At 40.8% G+C, this 27,769-nt stretch overlaps 1 long non-coding RNA gene across 1 annotated transcript; it reads right to left on the minus strand.

Moving 5' to 3' along the window:
* Positions 1–471: 471 nt before the first annotated feature.
* LOC114138581 (uncharacterized) lies at positions 472–27,698 on the minus strand. The gene is made up of 3 exons (XR_003594236.1): positions 26,526–27,698; positions 4,743–4,866; positions 472–3,024 (listed from the first exon to the last, which is right to left on the minus strand). It is a non-coding gene; the product is annotated as an uncharacterized LOC114138581 (long non-coding RNA).
* Positions 27,699–27,769: the final 71 nt, after the last annotated feature.

A 27,769-nucleotide genomic window follows, 5' to 3' on the forward strand; every position in this document is an offset into this window, starting at 1 on the left:
ACACACAAAAAGCCACAAGAGACACGCGCGCATGCACGCATGAAATATAGGTACAGTCACCGCGCCACTGAACTGACTCCCAAAGGTGCCCGCTAAATTTACTGGCTCCTCCAGCTACTTCAAAAGACCTCCATAACTTAAGAGTCCAGACGATTTTATTGTTTCATGGAAGAAAGGAGGGTGGAAGAAAAAGCAAAAGAGTCAAAGGGTAAAAGATAGATGCAGTGGAGAAACAAAAAAAAATGTAATCGCTCTTTGTCTCGGATAATTAAAATTCCTCTGGCTGTCAAGCTCAAAATTACTCAATAATACAAATGTATGTACACAAAAACATAGTTTTTATTTACTTTATGTTTGTTTTCCAAAAGATGTAAATGTATACTTTGTTAAATTTAGCATGGTTTGGTCTTACTTGACTGGTTTCGTACTCAGTTTGAAAAGTCTACAAAGGTAATTGGACAAAACACTGAGTGAGTTTCAAGACTTTATTAGACATTATGTTCTAAAATCACAAAATTAAGATGAAAAATGACATTTCACTATGATTTATTGAGTATTTAGACAAAGTTATTTATCTTTCATGTCCTTTCACATCACAGCTCAAGGCTACCATGTTTTTGCAAATTCAATCCAACTAACGTTAAACGAAACGTGCAAATCTATTGAGTCATATAAAAAAATAATCACTTCCTTCCACATGACAGTGATTAAGCACATCTTTGGGAAAGCTGAGTAATTTCCACAGCCAAACCCCAGCCTGGCCAATGGCAGACCTGTAGAAACGAGTGCATCAACAAGGGAACCAGGACATCACAAAAAACATGTAAGGAACCAAAAACCTCATGAACCAGACAATAGTGACTCAGATATTTACTGCCAGCTGATCGGCAGGATTTGTTTGCCTCTTTCTGACATCATCGATCTCGTGCAAAACTGGCTTTTGTGCATTTGTTAAATTTAATTTTTGTGAAGTACTGCAGTTGTAATCCATTCTTAATCAGTCGTGTACATTGCAACATTGCATAGGATCTTTGCATATTTGTATAGCTACTCATTTACTGCTTTAGTTTTGTCAGTAGAAATCAGAAATAAATGCACAATTAAAATGGGACTATTTCAAGTCGTCTTCTCATGAAATCTCTCTTTTTTTTGGCAAATAAAATAGTAAATGAGGTAAATGTTCTCACACTGAAATGTTCAGAGTGTCTTAAAACAGTTGGAGACCCGGGACTTTGGGGCGTCGAAGAAGCGTGGAATTTGAAATAGAAATGCAGAACACGTGAATTGTTGTTTCTCTCCGTCTCATCAGCGACCCTCGGTACACATGCATGACTCACCCTGCAAGTTGCAATTAGCCGCAAGTTAGGGCTAATGATGTAGACACCTCTCCGCTGCGAGTTATGAGGCAATGGGCTGTTTGTTGAACTTGTTAATGTCTGCTCCAACGCTGACCTTTTGCCTTTGGCGCTGGACTAATGATAAGTGAAGGTGAAATGGGGATGTGTGTTCCTGTCATAGGCCCCGTTTAGAGACATTTTAATGGACAGCAGTTAAGATGGACATTTGTAAGCCTGTCTCTTTGAACTATAGTTTCCTCTGTGGCGTAACAGTCGGAAAGCTGAGGACCCATTTGCCAGCAGATGATGAGCGCGCACGCATGTCTCTTTGATCAACTTTTACTGATATAACGTCTCCGTTGGGGTTGTTTTGCTGTTCTTCCTCATATGGTTCTTGCCCTGTAACATTATCAGTAATCAAATACTTCTCCACCTCAGCCGTTCAGGTAAACCCCTATCACGCGCACGCCCTCACACACACACACGCAAACCATTCGCACACACAGACAGTGATTGGTTAGATGAGACTTTGTACTGAGCAAACTGAGCTTCCCGACAGGTGGTCCACCAAATGTTATCGCATTGACCATTGTAGTACAGCTCCTGTGTAACACACACACACACACAAAAACACGCGCACACATAAGCCAATTCAGCAAGTGTACAGATGTGATCATGAGACGATAAGAAAGGTTTACCAGTAGGACGGGGGTTTACTAAGTAAATGAATGTCAAGTGAAGTTTATCTGTACAGTACATTTAATCAACAAGGCATTTCAAAGGGATTTATACCATAAAAACCAATCATGAAACAAGCAATAAACGTTACATTTTGTCAAATACAAAGAACTGAACATCCTAAAGAGCAGGCCGTGGCGCTTTTTGACGACATTTGAAGACGTCAAAGTTGATTTCCAGCTCTGGCTGTAACTATTCCTATATGTAGCTGTCAAGCAGCCGACACTCTCTGCCATCAAGCCAATAGAAACATATGCCAGGAAGGCAGCAGGTCAGAGGCTTTCATTCTTGCTCAGTTTGAACTTTAGCAAGTCGTCTTCGTCACCTCTAGATATCTAAATGTAACGCATGATTGGAAAAGAAAAGGTGAATAATCTATCTTCAAGTTAACGCTTGAAAAATCAAGCTAAGTCTTCTAAAAACAACTCGCATGCTGTCTCCCTGCTCCTATAGAGAAACAAAAAAAAAAAGAAAAGAAAAATCTAACTGCTCTCTGATGTGAAGCCCTGAAATATGACTTTTTTTTTACAGCAGGTAGCATGGGGAGAAGATTTGCTCCTTTCCTGTCAGATATATCCTTGCCCGGTGCTTTTCTGCAGCTCTCCGCACACACTCTGCTCACTATTTATGGCAGCCGTTAATTCCCAGTGCTCTGGTAAAGAGCTTTAGGTGCAGGTGAACTCAGAGACATGACAGAGGGCCATACCCCAAATCTGACACAGCATTACGACACGCTGACTCACAGATATGAAAAATAGCCCGGACTCGGGTCTCACCGGGGGTTAAAGATTAAAATGTGTGTGCTCGCGCTGTGATAGCAGATTGATTCCAGACTGGTGTTTCTGTGGGTTTTGGAAAGGGAATATGCGCTGCCCTGGTTTCGCCAGCGCATAGCTTCTCTCCGTTTCGCCTAATGGATGTTGACCGAGAGACCCACAAACTGTGCAACCTGCAGCATCAGGAGAGAAAAGGGGACAAAAGGAATGGGAGAGAAAAGACAAAGACAAAGGATGATCAGTAATGAGATGTTAACACTTTGCAAAGCCAGTTGCTCCTCTGATGCTCTGGTTTTACTCAAACTAGAAACATTCTTCTGGTAAAACACAACTCTGTGTCTTTTATTTTTCTCTCTTTCTCTTCCTCATTCCAATGAACCGGTTATTTCTAAACGTCCTTTATTGTCACACCCGACTTCTTTTGATTACAGAGCGGGCTCATTTTACTCCACAACTCGTATCCTATAACCTGCTACCCAATGTGACTGTTAACATACATATCTATACTGATGTGTACCCAGGTGTGTAACACCATCTAGGTTTTTTTTTTGTTTGTTTTGTTCTTTTCAGATTAAGATCTCATTCTGCTTGAGGAAAGCTGCACGTTTTCATGTCCTTATCTTATCGGAGGTTGTATCATGTTTGATGCGTCCATTTCTTTGTAGAAACAGGCGACCATTGTTACCTCCCTGGGAATCAGTTATTGATATGTAATTTGACTTTTCTTCTTTTCCCCTGCAGAATTGCAGCTACACACTGATGCTAAAATAATAACAAGGTAGTATGTCCTTTTTCACACCAGGCTGTATTCTTACCCATTCTGTTTCATTGCAACCACAAACTGGAGTGCGTTTTATTGCCATTCTGATCTGCATCAGGAAATCTATCTGTTTTCAATAGTTTTATTTTTCTCATAAATTTCCAAAAATGATGGGAGAATCTGCTAACATGACAAGGATCAAATGTTCCTTTATGGAAGAGTGGCAGGAAGTCCTGTTTGTTGGTAACACGGGCCGTGAGGGGGTCAGAGAAAATGCTACTCTGGTCAGATGAGAGACGAACAATGTACTTTTTGGCCAGCCTGCAAAATCAATGCAAGGAACCTGACACAGAAAATGACCCTTAAGAAGCCACGACCATTGTGAAACACTGTGACTTTGGGATGGTTTTCGCCATCAGTGACTGGTTGGTGTGGATGGAAAGATGGATGGTGTAAAGTACTTGGTAAACCTAGAAGAAAGCCCGTTAGAGGCTGAAAAGAGTCGAGGTTCCTGCAGGACAACGACCGTAAGCAAACAACCAGAGATACAACGGAAAAGGTTCAGGTTGAAGTATGTTCATGTTAGAACGAAACAATTCAAAGTCCAGTCCTGAAATCCAACTGCGGACCAGTGGAAAGACTTGGAAAGTGATGCATGGCTTTGTGTTGCTCTGTTACACGAAACCCCAATAAAACACATAAAAGTTTGTGGTTCTGAGGTAAACAAATGTTGAAGAATTTAACAGGGACTGATATTTTTGAAACACGATCTACGTCATTAACCGACTGGCAGACAAAGAGTGTGGGTTTAAAACTAACAATCCGTGAACAGTTGTGAAAAAGGCTAATCATATTCTTTTCAATAAAATGAATTTGACTGACCATTAGGTTCTGGCTGTCTACTCTAGAAGGGTCACTCAAGGGTCACGGGCCCGGCCCCTGATCCAGACAGACAGCCTCGATTTCTTGATTTCCGCAGAACACGGATGGCTGAAATTTATACCTCGGCAATGTCAACTTCCCTCTGCAGCGCTGTCACTTACAGGCGAGCACCGGAGCGCACAGGCAGGGAGAGCAAGAGAGGACATATCCCGTATCATTTCCTGTTTTGCAGAGCAATGTCTTTCTGACCTTGTTCATGATACGCCTCCATGCTTCTCAGTATCGTCCTCCTCCAGGCTGATAAACACGACTCTGTCTCCCTGTCTTTTCCCTGCCATCCCGGCCCGTTTCCTCTGTCTTCATCCATTCATCTCTACGCACACAGCCAGACAGAAAAACACATTGTCGCAGTCAAGGGTTCAGCTCATGCAAAACCAGCGGCATCATTTGCATGTTCACACGCCGTGATGGATACAGACATAATTCTTTGGAAAGAGGTTCAGACAGTATGAAACAAAAAACAGAAGTGGCAATCAAAACCCCCCAAATGTTCTTGCACTAACCGCACACACACACACACACACGCAAACACACTCACAGTGACCTCTTGAATTGGGACTCTCCTACTGAGAGGCAGCAACAATGAAACATTGGTGATTTTTTTTTTTAATTATCAAAATTAAAAAGATGCATGTAGACACACCTGTTCAACCTTTTTCCCACCATTAATGTTCATTAATGTTATTTGCACTTTTCCACCAAAAAAGCCAGACTTTTTGCAAGTTTTCTGTCCACAAAAACAAAAAGTGTGAAACCAAATCACAAGATGAACAGTTTCTGAAATGTATTTGTTTCACAAATTAAAAAAAAAAGATCTGACGTATAGGATTTGAGATCGTCAACATCCTTCTGTTAATCGTCTCATTTATACCAAATTTCAGCTAAACCATTACTTGGTAGTGTCATTGTTGTTATTCAGATAGTGTAGAATGAAAAAATGTAGCCCTGCTTTCAGATTGCTTCTATTTTTGGATTTGTTTTTCATCCTTACGTGTTTCAGATAATCAGAACATATTAGCAACTTACAAAGATTATTGGAGTCAGCACAAAATGCGGCTTTCAGGTGGAGAATGTGAACCACCAAATGACTGCTTGTGCCACTTTTGGCTGTAACAACTGCTAAAAGCATTTGGCAAGCCTGGATTAGTCTTTTGCAGTGGTGCTTCTTTTCAGATTTGCTTAAATCGAGCCACATTGGTGGGTATTTTAGGTCATGTCACAGTGTCTCGATTTGATTTTAGTCCAGGCTCAGACGAGGCCACTGAAAAAAACCTTCGCTTGGTTTTCTTTGTTGCCATTCAGAGTTGAATTTTATTTAAATCATTGTTCTAGGGCAGATGAGCCTTTGATGCACTCTTGGAGTAATTTTGCTCAGCTGAAAACAACAGCGAATGTTCACCGCTGTTCTATGTTTTCTCCATTTGTGGATAACGGCTCTCTATGGTTCACTAGACATTTGTCGCTAAGGAAACCTTAAGAATTGAGGCCTGACTCAGACTGAAACGAAGACCTTTTCTCTTGAACTAAAACTGAAGAGTTTGCTCAGGTTTTATCACCTTATTGCTGTATGTAGTAACTGTCTTCTGACGGTCTATTTTGGTTAAAATGGATGTTTTTTTGACAACTGAAGAAGCCACTGCTGGGCCCTGCAGCATTTGAGCCTTTCGCTGAGCCACTCTGGATGTTTGCTCCCCCTTCAGTTGAGGCCTTGTGCCAGATGCAGCCTCTCCCTCCATCCCCATTTTTAACCACACGGTCAACAGAGAGAGTTTTCTGTTGATCTTGGAATCCGCTTTCAAAAAGCCTTCCCTTCGCCTCGTCTGTCTGTGCAACACGTCTGACGAAAATTCAGACTCCTTTTGTCCAACCAGAAGTGCAAGTTCTGGCATCCCGTATACGGCAATCTGCAACATCATCTCCAAACACACACGCACACACACAGAAGTTAACCACAGCTTGCTCGCCCCGCTAAAACACCAAATATTTCACTTCGAACAATAAGGGTGCGAGATATGACAGGAAAATAAAGAAAAGGCAATGCTGGGTATTTATGAAAACAAAATGGGGCCGATTAGCAAAGGCTGTTTAGATCGTGGGCAAATACCCAGGAAAAGGTGAGAGGCAGGTAAATGTAAACGTTCATCAAATTACCATCGACTGCTGTGCCTCTCATGGGCGTTTGCTGGTTTCCTTAAAAGCTCTCTTCTGACCAGAGTCCAGCTTCTTCTAATTCCACACAGAGCCTTGGGAATTTATTAAATCACCTAAAATGATCGCCCGTGGAAAAAAAAAAAAAAAGCCTCAGAATGTGCTGAGGTGCCCAGGATTAGCTTTCAGAGCTATCTGAAAATGTCTTTGATTCAACAAAAGTGTGTGTGTTTTAAAACGTCAAAGTGGGCTCGTAGCAGCTTTTTTTTTTGCTGACTCACTAAAAAAAAAAAAGAAATCTCCCACATCCTATGCGTAAACAGGAAAATTATACTCGGCGTGTCGAGTGCAAAAGAGTCAGCGTTATTTTAAAATTGGATTTTGATGCATTTTATAGTTGTTTTAACGACAATAGCGAGTGACAAATGTAAAATATTTACATGTAGGATGAAAAAGTCTTCACCATTGTCTCGTTTTCTATGTTTATTGGTCACTAAAAATCCTGAATTGAAGGCAGTGCAGGTATCTCACCTGAATAATTCTCAACATGCTATGCAGTCTATTGTGTAAACAATATGAAACAAGTGAAAAAGAATAGGAGAAAATAAGATTTGCCAAATCTTAAATGCTATTTGGAGCTGGTTATTTTTTTTTATCTCAAAGTTGTTTTTAAGGAAACAGGAAAAAAGATTCAGCTGAAATTTGATATTTTCCCTGATAAATACATCATCCCTCAGCTTTCCATGGATAGCAGGTTTTCAGCCATTAGCTTTTTAGAAATCACCTGGCCAGAGGTGATTTCTTCTCTGTGTTGTAGTTGAGACCGAGCTATAATCGGTTGTTTTATTGCTTCAGCTGATTGATTATGGCAGACAGTGATGAAAAGTTCCTAAAGATCCAATTAAGAAAGGATTTCCTTGCTCAGTTGTGACGTGTAGACTCGACCCTGCTCCATCCTTTGGGTTAAGTTTTATCTTCTCCACTGAAAAGGCATGTCAAAGCAATAACCATCCAACAGAAAACCTCTAAAAAAAATTTTTTTAAAACAGGAAAAGTATTGCTCTGGGATCATTTGTGATATCCGAAGAAAGCCTGGATCAAAAAAAAAAAACTAAATTGAAAAAAGAACAAATAAATGCACATTTCTCGCATTTTATAGCTTTTATGTATTGAAGTTTGTTTTTTTTTTTGCATCACTCAGCGCAGGGAGATAAATGGCCATAAAAGCTTCTTTTCTAATTAAGCTGATTGCTGTTACTGAAAACCTCTGGGTGGGAGCATGTGTGGCATTTCAGCTCGACAGCTCCATCTGTCCGGCAACTAATAAGCTCAAAAGTCGTTATGAGTAGTTGCTACAATTAAATTTTATCTTTCTCCATGTTTGACTCATTTGCCTCCAGTAATTGTTTTCAGTCTCTCGGACAGTTTAAAGTAAAGCATCGTATGAGACAGTGAGGAGCAACCCATGCCTTTTAGCTCTTTCCGAGACCAAGTCAAAGCGCATAAGGAATTCGAAGACTTAGCGGGAACGGGCAAATCCCCCTCAGACGTCAACAAAGTGCACATTAAATGTGGATACACGCAAAAACACCGAGCACTGAGTTAATGAGTGTCCTTTCTCTTTTCCTTTTTTTTCCTTCTTCTTCCCCCTGCCCACCAGAGAATATAAAGTTTAACAAGCATTGTGGTGTCGGTGACCCTGAAGGGGAAACATATTCACCACAGAGAAAAGAGACCGATCACTCAAAACGCTGTGGGTGTGCTGACTGTGTGGATGGCAGCATGAATTTTAGCTGCAGATGCCATTTTGTCGGAACCGTTTCACTTTTTGTCGTGTTCCAGCCACAGATTTAATGGATTCCTTGGGGGATTTTACGACAGCGCAAAGTATTGCCGAATCGCGGGAGGAAGAGTTGCATTTGAGGAAATGGGAAAAAAAAAGTTTGAATATCAATCGAGGTTTTAAAAAATTATAATAATAATAATAATTGCTTGTATTTTCCCACCCTTCCCCCTTTTAGCCTGAAACACCTAAATAAAACCCAAAGCGATTGCCTTCAGAGACCATCGGAAGAGTAAATGAGGTCCACCTGTGTCTAATTTAATTTAAATGCAGCTTTTTCTGCGACGGCCCCAGAGGTTTGTTTGGATGGAAAGAGTGCATCACGAACGCGGGCCTACCAGGACACGTCCACCGAAACTCGGCATGAGAAATCATAGAAGCAGCCACAGCGGGACACTTAAAAAATTGGGTGTTGATGAAGGAGTGGCATCATTAAATCCATAAAGAACTGTTGTGGTTGGAAAAACAAAAACAAAAAACAAAACAATTAAAAAAAACAACCTTATTTACAGTTTCCAACAAGCCGTTTAGGTCACATAGCAAAAGTAGAAGAAGGTTCTCTGGTCTTGATGACCGAAACCGAACTTTTGGCATTTTCCACAAGTCACGCTGCACCATCTACTCTTTTTAAAACCTACTTTTCTAGGGTCGAGTCAAGCTGAAAAGGTGAAGTCAGAAGGCCGGTGGCCACTGATTGGTCAGGGGTTGGAGTCACAAGAGTGACTCTCACACACTCCTCTACTTCTCTGTCCACAACCTTTTTGTCTTTGTCTTGTGGGACAAAAAGCCACAGCGTGAGCAGATTGTTTACCACATCTCCCACGTGTCCTCCATTGTTGCGTTGTTTGTGTTGCGTGCAGCTCACATTGGGTTACTTTTCAAAGTCCGGGGCAGCCCACCGCATGACAACCCCAACCACTAGAGCTGTTACTCCACCCGAACTGCGACGAGTAGGGTTGAACCGATTCAAGACGTGCTGCAGAGGTGCTACACTAGAGGCTGCAAAAATCTTGCCTACGCTGGAAACTCTCCCTGTAGGAGGACGACTCTAAACTTACAGCCTGAGCTACCAAGGCTGGATGCCCAGTACTGTGTTAGAATGACCAAATCAAATGCCTGCACCAAAACACAATTGAGACTGAAAGTGCCGGTTCCACAGATGTTTTCCATCCAATTTTTTCAAGCTGGAGCTACTTAGCAAGAAAATATTGGCTAATATTTCAGCTCCTAGATGTCAGAAGCTGGGATCATTTGTAGCTGTAGCTGTGCTTGCAAAGATAGCATTCACTCAGGGAGGCTTATTCACATGTATGCCCCACATTTTTGAGATTCTCATTTACAGAAAAGTCTTAAAAGCCACATGATCCCCCACCCCCTTCACAATTGCTGCGAGGCGCTGGGCAGGGCCGAATTGGGGGCAGCTGTGCGTGTGCGGGTTTAAGAAAAGGTGAAAGTAGCAGTGAGGGTTTTAGATGGCTGCACTGAGCGTGCAGACTAATTTATGTCAGCACTATAGCATGCACCCAGATTTACTGATGGTAAGGCAATACTGTGAAATCTGCTTCTCCGAGAGCGCCTCCCGGCCCCCAAACCTGATGCCCTCCACCTCCCACCTTCTGAGCTCAACTGTAACTGTAGAGGCCGTGCTGCTGCGGTCCTGACGCCAACGACTCCTGGTCCCCAAACAAACCATTAGAGGTACTGCAGAGGTCTGTCTTTCTCACCCGCGCCCAGAGACGGTCGCAGATGATGGATGATGAACGTCCCAAAAGAAAGTGGAGAGCTAATTTAGCAGCTGGGACAGGACAATAACGCACAGGCGGGGCGAGCTGGGAAGGTTTGCGGAGGAAGTAAATCTTTTCGAGCAATGTCGGTCTTCGAATAGGAGCAAAAGTTGCGGGCTATCTGTGTGCAGAGGGTCTTGGGAGCATCGCCGGTGTGTTGGAACTATCCCCCACTGTGCAACATGCTACTTTGATTATCCGTGTGCTCTTACTCACTAGTAATGTTTGGTAGACACATGTCCCAGAGAGTGTCCTCAGTTAAAAGTTGCAGTAAAAGCAGAAAATAAAAACTTGAAAGTCTCGCTCCAGAATGCTCAGTATTTTTATAAGCGGGCCTGGCTTTTCTGCCCGCTGAAGTCATTTCTGGAGAACTGAGGGCTTATAAAATCCATGTTAGGGTTATTAAGTATATCCTATCTGCCTCAGCCTCCGCTAACCCTGCGTGTGTGTGTATGCGTGTGTGGTCATTAGGCAGAGCTACAGTGGAATCCGTTTTCTCTCAATAATTTCGCTGTTCGGTTTTTGTGAGCCTGAGAGGAGGAATGAACATCCTGAGTTTATTGGCCATTAGAGAACTTAAGATGTGCGTGTAGGTGTGTGTGTGTATGCGTGTCTAATGGGGTGTGTGTGCATGTGTGTGTGAGTGTTAGGAGAACCAGTTTGTTTGGCTAAGTGAAGCAATTTTGGTCTTGAAGTATCTCATGTCACTTCCCCTCAAATGGGGGCAAGTGATACAAGCCCTCCATTCTTAGCAACACAAACATCTACATGTATGGATGCTCTCACACCTAATGTTCAATGTTTACTGAATCTCGGCTTTAAATGTTTCTTCGGGAACGTTCGTCTCAAGCAATATATTTGGATTCGCTGCGCTCTGCTAACTCGCGCCCCTTGAACTCTTCACGTTTAGTCACATTACAACCTCAAACTTTATTTGGATTCTGTATGAAAGAGCAAAAACTGTCTCATCATTCAGAAGTAGAGGGAATATGAAGGTCATTTTCCTTTTTGTTGTTGTTGTTTTTAAAACCTGAGAAGTTTACCATCCACTTATTTATGAGTTTTTGGTGACTGTCTCTGGCTTTTCCCATCTACAGAGTGACTTGTTTTTTGTTTTATTCATTCTCTTTTGCCAAACGGCTCCAATCTGTGAACATCAGTTTTAAAGGGTTGTTGCAGACTTTCAATTGGATTTACAGTAGCTCTGGACTTTGACTGGGCCGCTCTAACACACGAATATTCTTTTGGAGTCCTGGCTGTTTGTCGGTGATCCCTGAATCCGGCTCTATCCGTCTTCAACATCAACTCTGACTTTTCTTCGCTTAAGAAACACATTCCCGCATCATAATGCCACTATGTTTACTAGCAGGGATGGTGTGTTCAGGGTCTACAGCATTTTCGTTCACAAATGGCCTCCATCCAGTAGGTCTGAGCTTGGGGTATTTTTAAAAGAGTAATTGGCAAAGGTTTTCTGCTGTGGTTTCCACTTTTAGATAAATACAAATGTACGCCACTCCTTTAGCAATGTTATTTGTTAAAAATAAAAATAGCAATTAAAAAAAAAATCTATCTCTACTTTCATTTCATTTCCCAATTCTGGATTGCTATTTGTTGCTCTCTCAAAATAAATCAGCAAAAAGGGAAGAAAATAAAAACACAACCTGTAGATGTTTGCATTTTTAATAAAGGCAAAGCACTGAAAAGTTCAAGGGGTAAGAAAACATTTCCAACTCGCCAAGTCATTTCATCTGACGTATTAGCAACCGGCAAAGCTTTCCAATGCTGAGTTTATGAACCTCTGATGGCATTTACTTCTACTACTTTTTTCTCCCCCCGCCCCACGCATAACGTTGTCTTTTAAAGCCCTTATTAGGGAAATCCAAATAACTAATGACAAATGTAATTGGAATCCAAACACCGGATCCGCTTGAACAGATCCGCCTAATGCGCTCGGCTTCAGCGTGCACACAGCCGCAGCAAAGGCAGACAGTTGCGCGTCAGGAGCAGCCCGATTTTTCCTCTAAGCCCAGGGCAAGACGTTACCTGATTGGCCCTCCGGGGTGGTCCCCTGATTGAGCTCGCCGGGCGGAAAGCAGCGCGGCTTTGATCCGTGATTGGTGGGGTCAGTTTGCGGGGTCAGCCCCGCGTCTTTAGTGAAACCGAGAAGGCCGCTGATTAAGTGGAGCATCGCAGCAAAATGCGACGTGACACCTGATTTTGTGAAAATACGAGAAGATGAAGAAGAGAGAGAGCAGGTTGGGAAATCCATGAGAGCAAGGGGGAATTGATTTGTAAAAACTGGACCGGCGCAATTCTTGCAATCTCTGGTAAAGCTCTGGGGGGGGGACAAAAAGCCTTAAGTCAAAAATGCTCTTTTGGTTAGCATGGAAGAGAAAGGAAACAGTTAGAAATCCAGCCTTCAATGTCAGAAGGAAGACAATACTTAATCTATCTTGGCAAACATGTTTTTTATATATCACTGACGGCACAGTTATTGGCACCCCTGCTACAAATACTTTGTAGTTCAATCCCCCTTTTGCCAATAAGAAAGCATTAGATCTCCCATAACATTTCACAAGTTTGGCGCAGACTTTCATTCCTCTTTGCACAATCTCCTCTCATTTGCTTTTCTCTGCTCGGCTCCAACGTATTTTACAGGATTTCGATCCGAAGACAGAGACGGTCATGGAAGAAGATTTACTGTCATTCTTTTGTCAGATGTTTTATTAAGTATCTTGTTAAATATGACCCATTTTTGCTAAGAGATCCACCACATTTTTATTCAATGTCAAGGTATTCCTGAGTATTCATACATTGTAACATTCCCAAACCATCACAGTGTGTTGGCTTGTTATCTTGAAAACATCAATTATTAGTTTCCCACTGGATTTTCTTTTTTTTTTTTAATCTTAGTCTCATCTGAGCAAAGTGCAGGGTTTTTCTTTTTTAAAGGTTTTCTTCCAATCATCCGGTGGACATGTAGACGATGTCTAATGGTTGCTATGGATACTTGACGGGCTTCCAGGTGTCCTTCTTTGTTGCAGTTTTCTGAATCTGAGAACTTCCTTGCCATCCAGCTCTCTGCACGTGGAGGATGAGTGAGAGTTATTGTCCAGTTTTGTGGAACGTGACTAAAAGGATCTTTGTGATGCAACACATTTACACCCCATTTCCCCCCCAAAAAACAGAAATAAGCATTTAACAGTTTCTATAAATTCTGAGTAACTTAAAAATGGAAAGCCTAAAATCTTTAGATATTCTTTGTTTACATTTGTTTTAATGGATTTGCTGGGTTTAGTAATAATTGTGCCAGTAGTTCCTTACATGGGATTTTTTCCCCCTCAATTAATAAAGTCTCAGTATAAAAAAACAGTAATTGATTGATTATCCTACTGCAACATAAGGAACATTAAAACTTTTTTTAACTAAATTGTTAATAGGTGTGATGACAAACTTGTATGAGTATGTAAAGCAAATCTGAAATATATGCAGAAATGGAAATACAAGCTGATTTATAACATTAAGTTTATGTTTATGGACGTCTGTGTATTGTTTGTGTAAGTCTTTATGCATTTCTGAAATATCTGAGGAACAGAACTTTACGATTTAATAGATGTAAAGTACCACAATAAAATAAGAAAAATTAAATCAGCACGTAACTCACTGACCTAACTTTAATGTGATTTTTATTTACATTTGATCCTATTTTTTTATCACTGGCTATTTAGGTTAAAAGTAATCATTTAATGTCACGTCTTTTTTTTTTTTTTGTCTGAATGTGATGGAGAATTTGTGTAGGCAGCTAAAGATTATGGTGATGGGAAGGAGGCGTGTCAAACTCAAAGACCTGGAGCTCAATCATTAAGGATAAGTTGTCAAAAACACGACTGGAATAAAACATGCTCAGCAGTAATCAGACGGTTTTAAACGTTCTTGCTCTGATTATTGAGAAAAGTGCAAAAAGTTTCAACTCACCGGGTTTTTATAAAGTAAATATGAACTGAGAGATGTTTTTTTTTCTCTCTCACAGTTTAAACTCGCCTTTCACTGCTTAATTGTCTTTCGAGAGCTCCCTATCTCATTGCAACAAAACAAAATTCTTTGAAATGAAATGAAAATAACAATTATTTTAAATCAAAATCTCTTAATTATTTTGGTCTCAAATTCATGTCTTTTGTCTTTTTGTGATCAGGTTTCTTTTTAAAAATATATTTTAGTCTCAATGAGGCTTTTACTTGGAAAACTAACAGAGTAATCAATAAAACTCAAACCTCCTATTGGAACTGCTGTTACAGTTTGGTCTGCATCATCTAAAATATAAAGCTTGATAATGCTGTAGAATCCTTCGTTCACTTTTTTTATTTATTTATTTGAAAGTATCAAATATGTAAGCATCTGCAGTTGCCTTCCTTAATGTTTTTATGTTCCTTGTAGCAGCTCTCCTGTTCATCTGGAGCTTCAGAGGAAGCTGAAGCCCCAAGCAGCTGCGCCGCTCCCCGCATGTTGTGAGTTACGGCGAGCTGCTGTCCGCCTGGCTTTTATTGATAACATTACACAGCCTGATGTAAATACGATTCTGGCTCCCACAACCGCCCCCCCGCTCGCTTTCTTGCCCCCCTCTGTGGACGCCGGCACAAAGCTGAGCCCATGGATCTGCAGCAGTCTGTAAGTCACCGTGTGTCATTTTCATTTTCATTTCTTTCCCAAGGTAGAGGCACAGCATCCGGCTTTATGCGGCTTGAAGGAAACGGGAGGTGGGGGGAGAAGAAGCTGAGATCCATCCTGATAAACAGCCCCGTGCTTTAAAGTTGGCTAAAAGAAGATCCTGCCTTCACTCCCCCCCCCCCCCCCCCCCCCCCCTGTCTGTGCTGTAAATAAAACGTCTTTTCATAGGTTGATGTCTCCATGTGGTGCAAAGGAGAAGGCCTGAGTTTTTACAGCCACATGTTATTTTAGGGTCATCATGTCTTTTTTTTTTTTGCCAGGAAAATAAAGCAAACGGGACGTACAGAGAGCACTAAAAGTCCTGCGTCAGTTTGTGAGAGTAGACGGGGACGCACGTTTTGACCCTGCAGCTGCACTTGCGAATGCATGCGCCGCTTTTTGCTGCCCTGACCCCGGAGGTGTAAATTCTACACTAATGCCTCGTCTATTTGTCCTACTATAAGGCTACAACACACACCAGAGAAGCGCGGTGCAGCTGCTGTCCACCCACACACACTCCAACCACGTTACCCCTCCATCCACACGCACACACACACACGCCCACTGTAGCGCCACATGCGTCACATTCTGCCGTTCCTCTGACACACACAGACAGGAAGCAAATGTGTGGTTTATTAGGGACTCTTCCCAATCTGCACAGATGATAAATAGCCCTCCATTGGTGCTGCCTGAATATTCAGGGGGACAAAGACCTCTTATGAAATTACTCTCTCATTAGAATGACTCCTCTGATTAGATAGCAGGCTTGGATTAGCCATCTGCTCGCCTCTTTCGGGAGAGGAATGATGCGCATAGAGCTAATTGCTCCAGATCCAAATACGAGACCCAACCTGACGGATCTGGTTTCAAAACGCGATACGGCGCCCTCGTTTCGGGCCTATAGACACACTTTGTGATTTCCAAAGGAAATGTTGCGAAACAACACACGGTTGACGTTGGAGCATCGCGTTAGATTCATCAAGCGGCTGCGTCTCCAGAGTTCTGCTGTTTTGGTTGGCCACGGAGAAGCTGGCGATTCGGAGGCAGATGTTTACGAAAAATGTTGACAGAATTTGAGCCCCCCGCCTGAAACGGGCTCTCTGTTTTCCGGCCGCCGTCGCTCCGTTTCGGCGCTCCTCGCATTTTCAATGCCTCCCACAGTTAACGCAGCGCCAACTGGAGCTCCCTGAGAGCTGTGTGCCGGTATCGGGAGCTGCCACTGTGGAATGGACATATGTAGCAATTTATCACTTGTCTCTCAGCACATGTGTGGGTGGCCCGGTTGAGGGTATCATTGCAAATTGGGAGCAATTGATGGTAATCCCCCCCACCTCCCTTTCTCGCTTGTGCAGAAGCACATCATCAACCCCCTAAACCCCTCGGTCCTCCGGCAGGCACTTCTTCACTGGAGATGACCTCCAGACTTTTGAGAGCGCTTGAGCTGTATCATTATCAGCTCATCTAGAGCTTCATATTTTGGCTCACTCACATGTGTTTGTAGTCCTTGAAACTTTTTTACATGATCTCATGTTCAAACCTCTAAAGTTTCATTTGGATTTTACGTGACAGGTCAACACTATTTAGTGCATTATAAGTTTTCAAAAAAAAATTTTTTTTAATGAAAAGGAGTCTGAGATGTTTGGCGTAGACTTTGAAGGACCACCTGTTGTTAGATTTGGGTCTGGAGTTTGACTAGACCACTCTGATTCATGAATGTGCGTTGTGTATATTGTAGCTCTATGTTTTTAGATCGCTGGAAGGAGCTACGCTCATCCCAAGTCTTTTGTAGCATGCATTTGGCATGTTGAGGATGTTTTCTTTGAGGACCAGTAGCATCAGAGGTGAGCGGAGTACCCAACAATTGTATTCAAGTAAGAGTAGCACGCCTTCAACATATCTTTACTCAAGTAAAAGTAAAAAGTAGCCATCCAAGAGATGGCTCAAGTAAGAGTAAAAAAGGATTTGGTAAAAAAAAAATAAAAAGAAGTCTACTCAAATACTGAGTAACTGATCAAATTATCAATCAGACGGACCAAAATATGAAGTTAAGTGGAAATTTAGAATGTTGAGGATGAAAATGGCAATATAAGCAACAAAACATAACAAAATCAGGCAATTCTTTTTTCCAAATGACCTTCTTTCAATATAAAGCTGGCAAAACCTTTCCAAAAACTGCAGTTGTGTGTCTGTGTCTGGAGAATGTTTGGTTAAAACGTGTTTTTCTTTCAGTGAAGTTACTTACTGTGGGTAGAGAATCCCAAAATAGTACTCAAGTAAAAGTAGAGAGTACAGCGTAGTAAAAAATATTCCTAAAGGTACATTTTTTCAAGAAAGTTACTCAAGTAAATGTAATTGAGCCAATGTAACCAGTTGCGTGCAACTAGCAATTCGTGGACCGCAAATTAATTGCAACTGACAATTATTTAGAGGCATCAGAGTAAAGGGGTCCAGCGTTTTCAGATCTGAACGTGTGAAACATGTGGAGCCCATGTGTTTCTGTCCTTCCACTTCGCTACTGTTCACAAAAAAAAAAAACAGCTGCAATAAAACCTGCAGCTTAGCTGTAACTCCACCTTTTAGGACAGTTTTACACAAACAGGCACAAAAAGGAACTGGTTCTTTAAGTTAGTGGTAGGAAGATTCTGCTTCATGTTTTAAAGCAATTACTTTTGCAGTTTCGCTATATTCCTCCTTCACTTGTACCACCTCAGGTTTTCACTCATTTAAAAGGGAAGAAAGTTATCGACAAATCTAGAAAAGTCCTCTTTCGTTCGCACAACCTGTTCAATGATAAATCAGACCGAGGGACTGACATCAGAAATCTCTGTGAGGTTTCCACAGACCCAGCAATTATCACCCTAATCTATGAGTCTATGAGGTCCATTAAAAACATTACTATCCTGCTCATGTCCTGTTATTTCACCAAACATTTTCAGTCAAAAGCCACAAAAACACCTGCACTGTGTCTTCAGAGGCTCTCACAGAGTCTATAAAACAATCAGTTTTGCTTTTATTATTTCCCAGGTGTGAACATTTATATGGAAACAAAAAACTCAGCATGGGGGGAAAAAAAAGGTTTAAAGCTCCATAATTTATCGTTTATTCTGTCATCTGCAAGATAAAAGAAACCTAAGTAAGTTTACATGACATATTTCTTCATTTTTTGCCTTGAATCTTTACAAGAATCACAGGTCATTTTCTGTTGTTTTTTTTTTCTAAGTGTGTAGATCTTGAGCTACGTTATTCCAGATGCAACAGAAAATAAAAATCAGCTAACCACTCTATTGAATGAACTTAAACGGTCAATTTGTGCCTCGTGTTGCTTCATTATTTTTGGAATAAATAAATGCTTTATTCTCAAAACATTCCGAATTTTGTGACAATGTTTAAGATACAGAGGGATATGTAACTAACATGTTCATACTAGTGTAACTTTAACCTTTGGGATTCAACTTGAAAAGATCTGTGTAAAACGTACAGAGGTAGCTCTCGGACCTATTTCCCAAACGTTTCTTTCACATTTCTGTGGCTGCGGCTTGCTCAGCACGGTTTGTTAGGTTTCCTGAACAAAGTGTGTGGCGGTTTGCAGGCATTTAAGATATCCTGCAGGCGGAATTAAAAAGCCATTATGAAATACAATGCTTCCACATAAAAAAAATTTTTTTTTTAAATGCCTGGGGTCACACTTGAATTCACAAAGTAAACACTCGCCTTCATCTTCAAAGTGTCTCGTTTTATGTCCAAGACTGAGCTTAACACAACAAAAGGTTTGATGGATGTTTTCCTTTAATGTTACGGAAGTCTGTTGGAAGCAGAACGTTATTAGCGAGTTTTCTAAAAGACTTCACGGTTACAAAAAAAAAAAAAAAAAAAGAGGTCTGGAGATTTCAAGTCATTGTCGCTCTGCATGTATGAAAATATGAACTTTGATCCAAAATGCAAATTTTAAAGAAGAAACAGATAATCATCCAGTGACTTGAGGGCGAAGTGTTATTTTACAAAGAAAAGTTGAATTTCCTGGGAAGCATAAATCAGGCTAAAACAAAAGAAGAATCTAAAGACTTGTTTTATTTAATTTTACCTTTTATCAGTGTTCAGTGGATGGTTTAAGTCTGGCAGCTGTATCTCGTTTTGTGTGGATTTTCTATTTCTTGTTCCTATCTTTGGTTGACATTGAACACTATATGTTTGTAAAGTTATGTTTCTGGACACATATCAAAGCACAGATTGTGCAAAATCTGCCGAACCTGCTTTCATACAGTGACTCTCTGCAGCGAAAATGAAAAGCAACAAGAAAAGGATGAACTCATCGGTGCGTAACTTGGTGCCAAGAGGAAGAATCTGGAAATTTCAAAAAAGCAACTTCAAAGTTAAAAAAAAAGAAAAAAGAAAAAACTCTCAGTCTATTATTACAGCAGAGCGGATGAGGTCCACAGACTGGAACAAAAATTTGGTTTGTTGTTTTCGAAACAACTACACATAGACTTTTATTTATGACGCCGCAATTTTAAACAGGAAAATTTAAACTGCTGGATGTCATAATGTTGTCCAAAATTAAAGATATGGCCAATTTTTGTGCCACGAGTCTCTTAGTTGCAGCTAATCACTTATATAAACAAAGTCAGCAGAAGCCTTCAAAATTGCGGTCCTCACATTTTTGAACAAGTACTAAAGTTTTTGAAGAACCATTTTACTGTCAGACACTTTAAAACAGCAGGAAATGGACTTTGTCCGTCTTTGAGGTATGTTTAAAACAAAGAAACGAGATTTCTTCTCATTTGACTCTACTTAATAAGTTGAAGGATGCAATTGAATTGTGGGTTTGATTTATTTAGATGACAACTTTTTTGAGGCATTGCATAGCATAGCGATAGAGCAAGCACACCATACACAGAGACCAGGTATGATTGACATACAGTAACTCTCTGCAGGTCAACTCCTCACCTCTCTGTGTGTGCTGCATGTCCTCTCTCTGTCTCCGCCCCTTCCACGTCTGACTACTCTGAATAAAAACACACAATCTAGCAAAAAGATAAACCATTTAGGTTTCGAATTGTAAAATACCAAATCCAACAATATCTATGGTTAGCATGGTAGCATACCAGACCCACTGCATTTCAAAATTGGAACCATGACAATCAAACTTGGTTGGACAGCGTCCCCAGATCAGAGGTCAAAGGATAACGGCATAAGGAGCCATGGACTTCTGCTTAAGTTTCTTCTCAGAGTTGTCAGCGATCGATGAGGTTGAGTGGCTCCTTGGGTGTTTGGGAATTTGGTTGCATTCACCTTATGCCTCCATTTCGCCTCAGTCCCACTCAGATCACTATCTGACGTACTTCTGACCAGTTTAAAAAACACAGTCATTAAGCAACCCTGCAAACCTTTAGATTTCAGTATAGCTAAACAACAAATTTTCTCATTACTTGCTGACAAAACAAAAGCCCGTCCTGTTGTTCGACCTTTTATGGTTAGAAAACATATCCAGTCTGATCTGTGATGCCGTTTTGTGATATTTCTTTTGCATCGTTTTGCATAATTTTTAGTTTGTTAATGCCAGCAGTGATGCTAAAGTGGCCAATGCTGCTTCTGTATTCGCTTTAGACCACAGCGAACAACAACAACAAGATCTCTTCAAACCAGAACATCTATCTCACCAAAGCCCATCATCGTCTTGCTCTTGAAACACCATCTTGTGATGTATCATAAGGCTGCCTCTCTTTTACAGTATCAGCACAACCACTGACTCTATCAGAGAGGCATTTACTGCCCATATGGCCACTGACACTGGGTCAAGTCTTGTATTTCATGTGAAACCACAAAGGGTTGAAAAAAGCTTGCACACAGGAATGGATACAAATTCAAGCATTAGCACGCTGCTAATTACTGCAGTCGCTTTTTAATAATTTTTTTTTTTTTTTTACAAATTTCTAGCCACACGTCGTCCAGCGGACTGCTGCATGAGCAAAAAAACAAATGAGAGAATGTTGCAGGACAGCACGAGCGGACGGTCTGAGCTGCGAGTAAAAACAAACTATTCTGAGATCAATAGGATTCAAGTTTCCAAAGTTCTTCTCCCATGTTTAGGTTTATACATCCTGAAAAAAAAAACCCAAGAAAAAGAAAACATGGAAGCCTCAAATTTTGAGTCTTCAATCTGTTCACTGTTTAAAATGTAAGCTGGTAATCACGATCCAATTATACAGCACTGCCTTTGTGCCACTTTGATGCAGAGCAGGTCGAAGTTTATCTGATCCTGGATATTGGTCCCAAGATGGTTTCTTACTTGCGTGCCATAACAACATTAGCAAAAGCAAGCTAACCTCCGGCTAAGGTTGGCAGGTCAGAGCATTCTGATCTACAACTGCTTTGCAATCTATAACAAGTGTATCTGTACAATATTTAGATCCATGAAAGACATGCAAAAAATAAAATAAAATACAAAAATCAGTTGGTGAATTCACAATAGCTGTAATTTTAGGCCTTCTACCAAAGAAATCACATTAAATATCCCTGCTTTTGTCTCAATTCCACTCGCCAAATTATGGATTTTGTAATTCAACACCGATGTGTGTTTGAAGTCATTAATGGGAAACCCGCGGCGTTGATATAAATCAGAGTGGGACTGAAGCCTCACACGTCTGCACATTGCCAGCTTGACGAGAGACAGGACTCTGGCCATTCCACCATAAAGGTTAGGAACCGTGAAATACCTGAGAAGTGCTGGAACCACTCTTCCTTTCAAATTATAGCCTAATGCATGCTATACAGTCCCGGCGGTGGAGGGGGGGCGGGGGGACGCCTTGGCCGGTCCATAAAGGGCTCAGTGTGCAGCTGAAATGACCGTGCAACTCCTGAAAATAAACAAGAATCAAATGGAGTGATTGATCGAATAAATTAAGGGCAGCAGCGAAAGCGCCACGCTCTCTCTTTTGCTCTCACTCACCACCCAGCAGCCCCCTCCACCACACCCCAACTCCCCTCACCTTCCCCTTCCCCGCTCCCTGTAAACAGACACAGCTACTCATCAGCCATGACGGCCAGCCTGCTAGAAAAACAGACACTTGTTGCCGTTTTGCTGCTGTGTTCAGGCCATCTGCATTTGGCATGGGAGTTTTGTCCACACCTCCACGGTGGGGTGAGTGGGGTGAGTGGGATGGTGACGGTTTTTTGGCCGCTGCTTGACAAACCTCTCGTGGGATTTCACTCTCTGATTTTAATTAGCATCCACAAACTATGTAGTTTTTTTTTTTAGTTACTTGTCTGGTACTGTTTGACTGTTTAAATAGCTCTTGGTTCATTTCAGTTCATGTTCAATTTTTTCATAAAATAAAATACAAGATTGGATTGTTAGTATCGTCTAGGAGTAAAGATTTAACTAGCTGATGCTTTTGTTTGAAGGTTAGTAATATGTATGTTTATTTTTGTCATTCTGTCTTTCAGATCTGCACAAATAGTCACTTTTTAATAACTTGTGCATGTTTTAACTGCTGATGTTGACAAGTGTTTCAGTGTTTCAGGTACACCAAATTATAATGGCATATCAAATTCAGAAATGTTATTTCGTGGACATGAATAATCGTTTTAGGCCTCCTGTCTTTGAAACTTTCCAAACAAACGCTCTTCAATTTGAAATTATTTCCAACCTCAAAACAAAACATTAACTTTTTTCTATGGCGTTGAATGTAGAAATCTATTCATGACGATTCTTAAAGAGTCATTCAGTCCACATCTGATTCACCTAAGCGTTGCATTTTTTTTAGCCTTTTTGCCACCGTAAGGTTATCTTGATGCCAAAAAGAAAAAAACAAATACTTTTTTTAAGACCTTTTTGAATTTCAACCACAGCCCATCAAATGCAGTCCATATTCCTTAAAGAACTAGCTAAAATAACACTTTAATTTAGCATCAGTTTAGACACAAACTTCTTAAGCACTCGTGCCACCCTTAACACCTTGACGCCCAGGGTGAAGAGCCACATCACGCTTTTAGAAAACTAGCTACTTTTGACATTATTGTGGTTCAATTTATTGGTGTGCGAAAACCTGACATGTGGTCACCACCTTCAGCAACACATGGATGAAATAAACATAGTCCAGATTTCAAGACAAACTTAAATTTGGAAGAATATTGTCATCCTACATTTATGGACACGAATACAATAAAAGGGTTATTGTTGTTGTTGTTATTTTCAAAAATATTCCTAAATTTGGGAAACAAATGAAAATATTTAAGATTTCATCCACACTGTGGGTGGATCCAGGGCCAGATGAGCCCATGACGTTTTGTCCTGTCAGTGGTGGCTTCACTCTTTAAGAAGAGTAGAAATTTGAAACTAACATGTTTATGCTTTATGTAGCAAATACAAGGAAATAAGAAAAGGGTTGAAGGAGCCCTTTTCAACATAAAGTTGTTGTGTTCAACTTTTCCAACGGGTTTTTGCTAAACTGTACATAAAGTTTTTCAGACCTCATGCTAGCTGGACACACTTGCATTCCTCTTTTCTTGGACTTGCCCTCTGCATGGCCCCTGGCCCTTGGATGCAGCCCTGCTTAATGTGGCCGTGTTTGTTATATCATCCTCATCAGGTGATTGTGATCTTTTCTCACCTTTTAACTGCCTTTAAACGGCGAGGCTGTATATTTTAGAGTGGAGCTGGAATCCGAACCCCCCAATCTGATGATCCTGCCGTCTGGTCAGAACCTTCGTGAAACAAACCCTCACACAGGCACTCCTACCTGCCCCCTGTCCGCTGTCCCTTCATGCTTGCTTAGCTGCATGGTTTACTGAAATCTTTACCTGGCCTCTGGTGTAACAAGATAGATGTAAACAAGACAATTACTGAATAGATCCTCATTGATAACCACCCAAACCAGGATTGACACAAAGATTCTAGATTTACTAATCTCTCTCTGTCATGTCTGCCTCTCTTATGATCATCAATCTAACGGGGAGTTGCGATCGTTTTATAGAATAAAGTTCAAATCAGAGTCCTGAAGGACTTAAATCAACACTTGGTCTGTGTGCAACACACACACACACACACGCACACACACACACACACACACACACACACACACGTGCACACCCCAACATGCACATCTTGCAATAATCAGCTCAATTAGTTGGAGGACGTGGTCCAGAGTGGCTGAAGTGAGCGGTGGGAGGTTGTGAAAATAAAGGGCTGGCTATTAGGAGAAATGTGATCTTCATTCATCAGCGGCTGGAATAGTTACCGTTTCAGAGCCGGAGCCCTCTGATCAGACTGATCTGTGGAAACAAGGGGTTTACAAACACTGTCAGGGGACAGACATAGGACCCCGGTCCCTGTCGGCCCGCTCACACCCACTGCTGATTGTGAACAAACCAACACAATGAAGACACTTTGTATTTATATCGTTTGATATCCGACATCTTTCTTTATGCTGTAGTGCAATTGCTTCACCGTTAGCCTTTTCTTAGATGCACTGTGGTTCAGAGAGAACGCATCAGTTCACAAAAGATCTGAGAGAGAAAAAAAAAAGAAACCAATCAAAACCAAACTTTGTGTTGTAACCTGTACAACAATTGAAGCATTCTGCAGGACAGAGAAAGTTGGTTGGAGAGAAAAAAAAACCCCAACTATTTATCACAAGTAATAATGGGAAACACCAAAAATAACAACAACAACACAAACCTCAGCAGGTGCTAAAACGGGACCTGGGTGTTGTTTTCAACATCATCCAAGAAATGTTAAAAGGATGAAAGACACGTCAGCTGAAGAAGAGCATGTTCTTCACCAAAACGTCAATAAATAATTTGAGAAATTTAAATAAAATCCAGGACTCATATCCTTCAGTTGTAAACAAAGGCGCACAAGGAGAGTTTTGAGTGAAGAACCATGTAAATAAGTAAAATAATAATAATAATAATAAAAATACACCGCATTAGTCATTTCAATGTGCTTTTCATACAGTAAGCATAAAACTGATACATGCACTTCAACAGCTCTCCATACAGCGCTCTTCCTAGAGTAATTTCAGCACCTCTTTCACCACTGAGAGCCTTTGGTATGTTTTGGACCGTGTCAGAGCGGTTAGATGTGCGGGGATGATCATTATTTATTTATTTATTTATTTACTTATTTTTATATCTGCAATCAGTTTAAAATTTTTTGTCTGTCAAAACAGTGTTCGAAGCTGCTATTATTTGCAATTCAGGGTCCTCGTACACCGCTTGAAATAATAATAATAATAATAATAATAATAATAATAATAATAATAATAATAATAATAATAATAATAATAATAATATTGCGGAATTAAAACTTTTATTTTTATTGAAGACCATTTATCCATTTATGTATGTATTTATGTATCTATATATTAGTTTACTTAGAAATTAAAGTCATTTTCGTGATATTTCTTTCAATCCCCCACTGTCTTTTTCCACGCGACGCACGGTCCCTTGGCGATTCCCATTAATCAGCCTAATTCCGTAATACCCCGAGAAGTGCGCTTCGGGCGAAACCCAAGTCAATTTATTAAACAGAGGGAGAAGACCGGGTGCGGACGCAGGGACCAGGCTCTCCTTACAGCGCTCTTCGTCACAGGTAATAAACGCGCGTCGTAATTACGCTAATAATTTCTTTTTTAAGCAGCTGCGGCTCAGATGAAACGCAGCGTCCCCTTGGCTCGTGTGAGCATCGAAAAGAAAAAAAAAACAACAGCAAAAAAGAAAATATATGTATATATATTGTATTGATTTATTACATAGACCACAGCATAAGTTGTTCAATCGGTCATTTTGAAGGTAAACAGAGGGGGGTGGGGGGGGATTATATTCTTTATGTTAGCACTGAATGTTTCTTCTGAGAGCTTAATATTTAATGTGAACACATGTTTTTTGTTTGGGTTTTTTAATTCCAAGCACCAAACTTCTTATTGTTTTAAAATGAAAAATAATTAGATTTGGTAGCTAGATGTGTTTAGCAGTGTCAGAAGATCTCCAGTTTATAAGTTGATCTATTAATTCAGTGCCATTAGGGCCATCAAGAGCAACAAAAAGCAGAGGAAAGAGTGTGTGTCAGCGTGTGCGCGCGTGTGCGTGTGTGTGTGTGTGTGGTTTGGAGCAACTGTGTGGAGTGACGTGATACCGTTCGCCGGTGTTGCTGACAATAGTATCTCTAATAAAGAGGTCCCACGGTGAGACGATAGAAATCTAGCAGCTGGTCAAGTCTTTGGCCCCGCCGTCACCAACACGCCTGAACGTCCGCCTGCGTGGACACGCGTGCGTCTTAAAGCCTAAAATAAGTGAGTCACACTTTTCACAGTAAACAGGTTTTTCCGCTCTCTCTTTTTGATCATTTATTCATACCAAATTTAACCTGCTCTCTCTGCATTCAAATTACTCACTCCATGATCGTTATTTATTACCATTATTATAATAGTTATTATTAATACGAGTAGTATTTGTATTAATAATAACTCTATTGGAGAAGAACTGAGATCTTACCCTGCAATCCCTCCTGTGGTCCTCTCTGACTTCCTATAATCTCGTGCCTTTCGAGCAAAACAAATCTTCTCTCACCAGTGACTGATACCGTTCTTTCTTTCTTTCTTTCTTTGTTTCTTTCTTTCTTTCTGTCTTTTTTTTTCTTCCTCTCGGCTTTTCTCAGATTCTCCTCCTGGCTTCCTCGGTTCTGGGTTCTGGGCTGCAGAGCGGAGCTGCTTTCTCCATCAGAACCGGCGGCTGCAACACCTCCACTCCCTGTCTCACCTCTAATTTAAATATCCATCTTCTGTGCTGTCGTGTGCGGTCGGATCGTACAGAAAAAAAAAATAGCTCTGACTTAGAAAAGGGACAAATGCTTGACAAAAAAAGGGGGAAGAAACGCTATCCGGTTTATTTTTTTTTTTAAAAATTACGTTTAGATTGTATTTGTTTTCTCCCCCAAATGAATCAAGTTGAAATACACATATTAAAATGGGTTTAATTAATGTAATCACCCCCTCAAAAAAGAAAGAAAAAAAAACATACCACATCTTTTTAAACAAGAGGCCTAAGAATAAAAACGTAACAGCTAAATCTGTATAGGTAAACATATTTATTCAAGGGAAATATGAATGTTTATTCCCGTCCCAAACACTTTTTACATGCAGCATTTCTTTTGACTTTAAACGACGGAGACTCACTTAGTTTGAGACTTTTCAAGCAACTGCTTCTACCGAAAATATCCATGTCTGACTTCCTGGAGAAAATAACAATTTTCCTTCTGAATACCATTCATCTTTAGATATTCATGAAGATTTCTTTTGTCATGTTTTAGTTATTGTTAGACGTGTTGATTTGTTGTTTTTTTTTTGTTTGTTTGTTTGTTTTTTTTTTGTTTTTTTGCTTGCTGACATTCAAAACGTGCAGAGTTTTCGTTTCAAATCAGCAAAGGAACCAACTTTATTTTTTATTTTTCTATCTCAGAGTGACATGTCTCGGGCTCGTTTCAGAGCGCTTCCTCCAGGCGCACTGAAGACGCGCCGCTCCTGCGCGGTGATCCCTGCCCTGCGCGCTCTGGCGCCATCCTCCCTCCAGCCGCGAGAACAGCGTGGCTCTCCTTCTCCCCTCCGGCCCCGCGCCTCCTCGCTGCTGCGCGCTCTTTGGCTGCCCTGCGTGTCCGTCAAAAAAAAAGAAAGACAAAAAGGAAGAAGAGAAGAGAAATAACAGCGTTTAAGAGAGGGAGTAGAGAGGTGTGGGGGGGTGAG

Source organism: Xiphophorus couchianus, chromosome 22 (assembly GCF_001444195.1).
Source record: "Xiphophorus couchianus chromosome 22, X_couchianus-1.0, whole genome shotgun sequence".
In the NCBI taxonomy this organism is placed as follows: domain Eukaryota; kingdom Metazoa; phylum Chordata; class Actinopteri; order Cyprinodontiformes; family Poeciliidae; genus Xiphophorus; species Xiphophorus couchianus.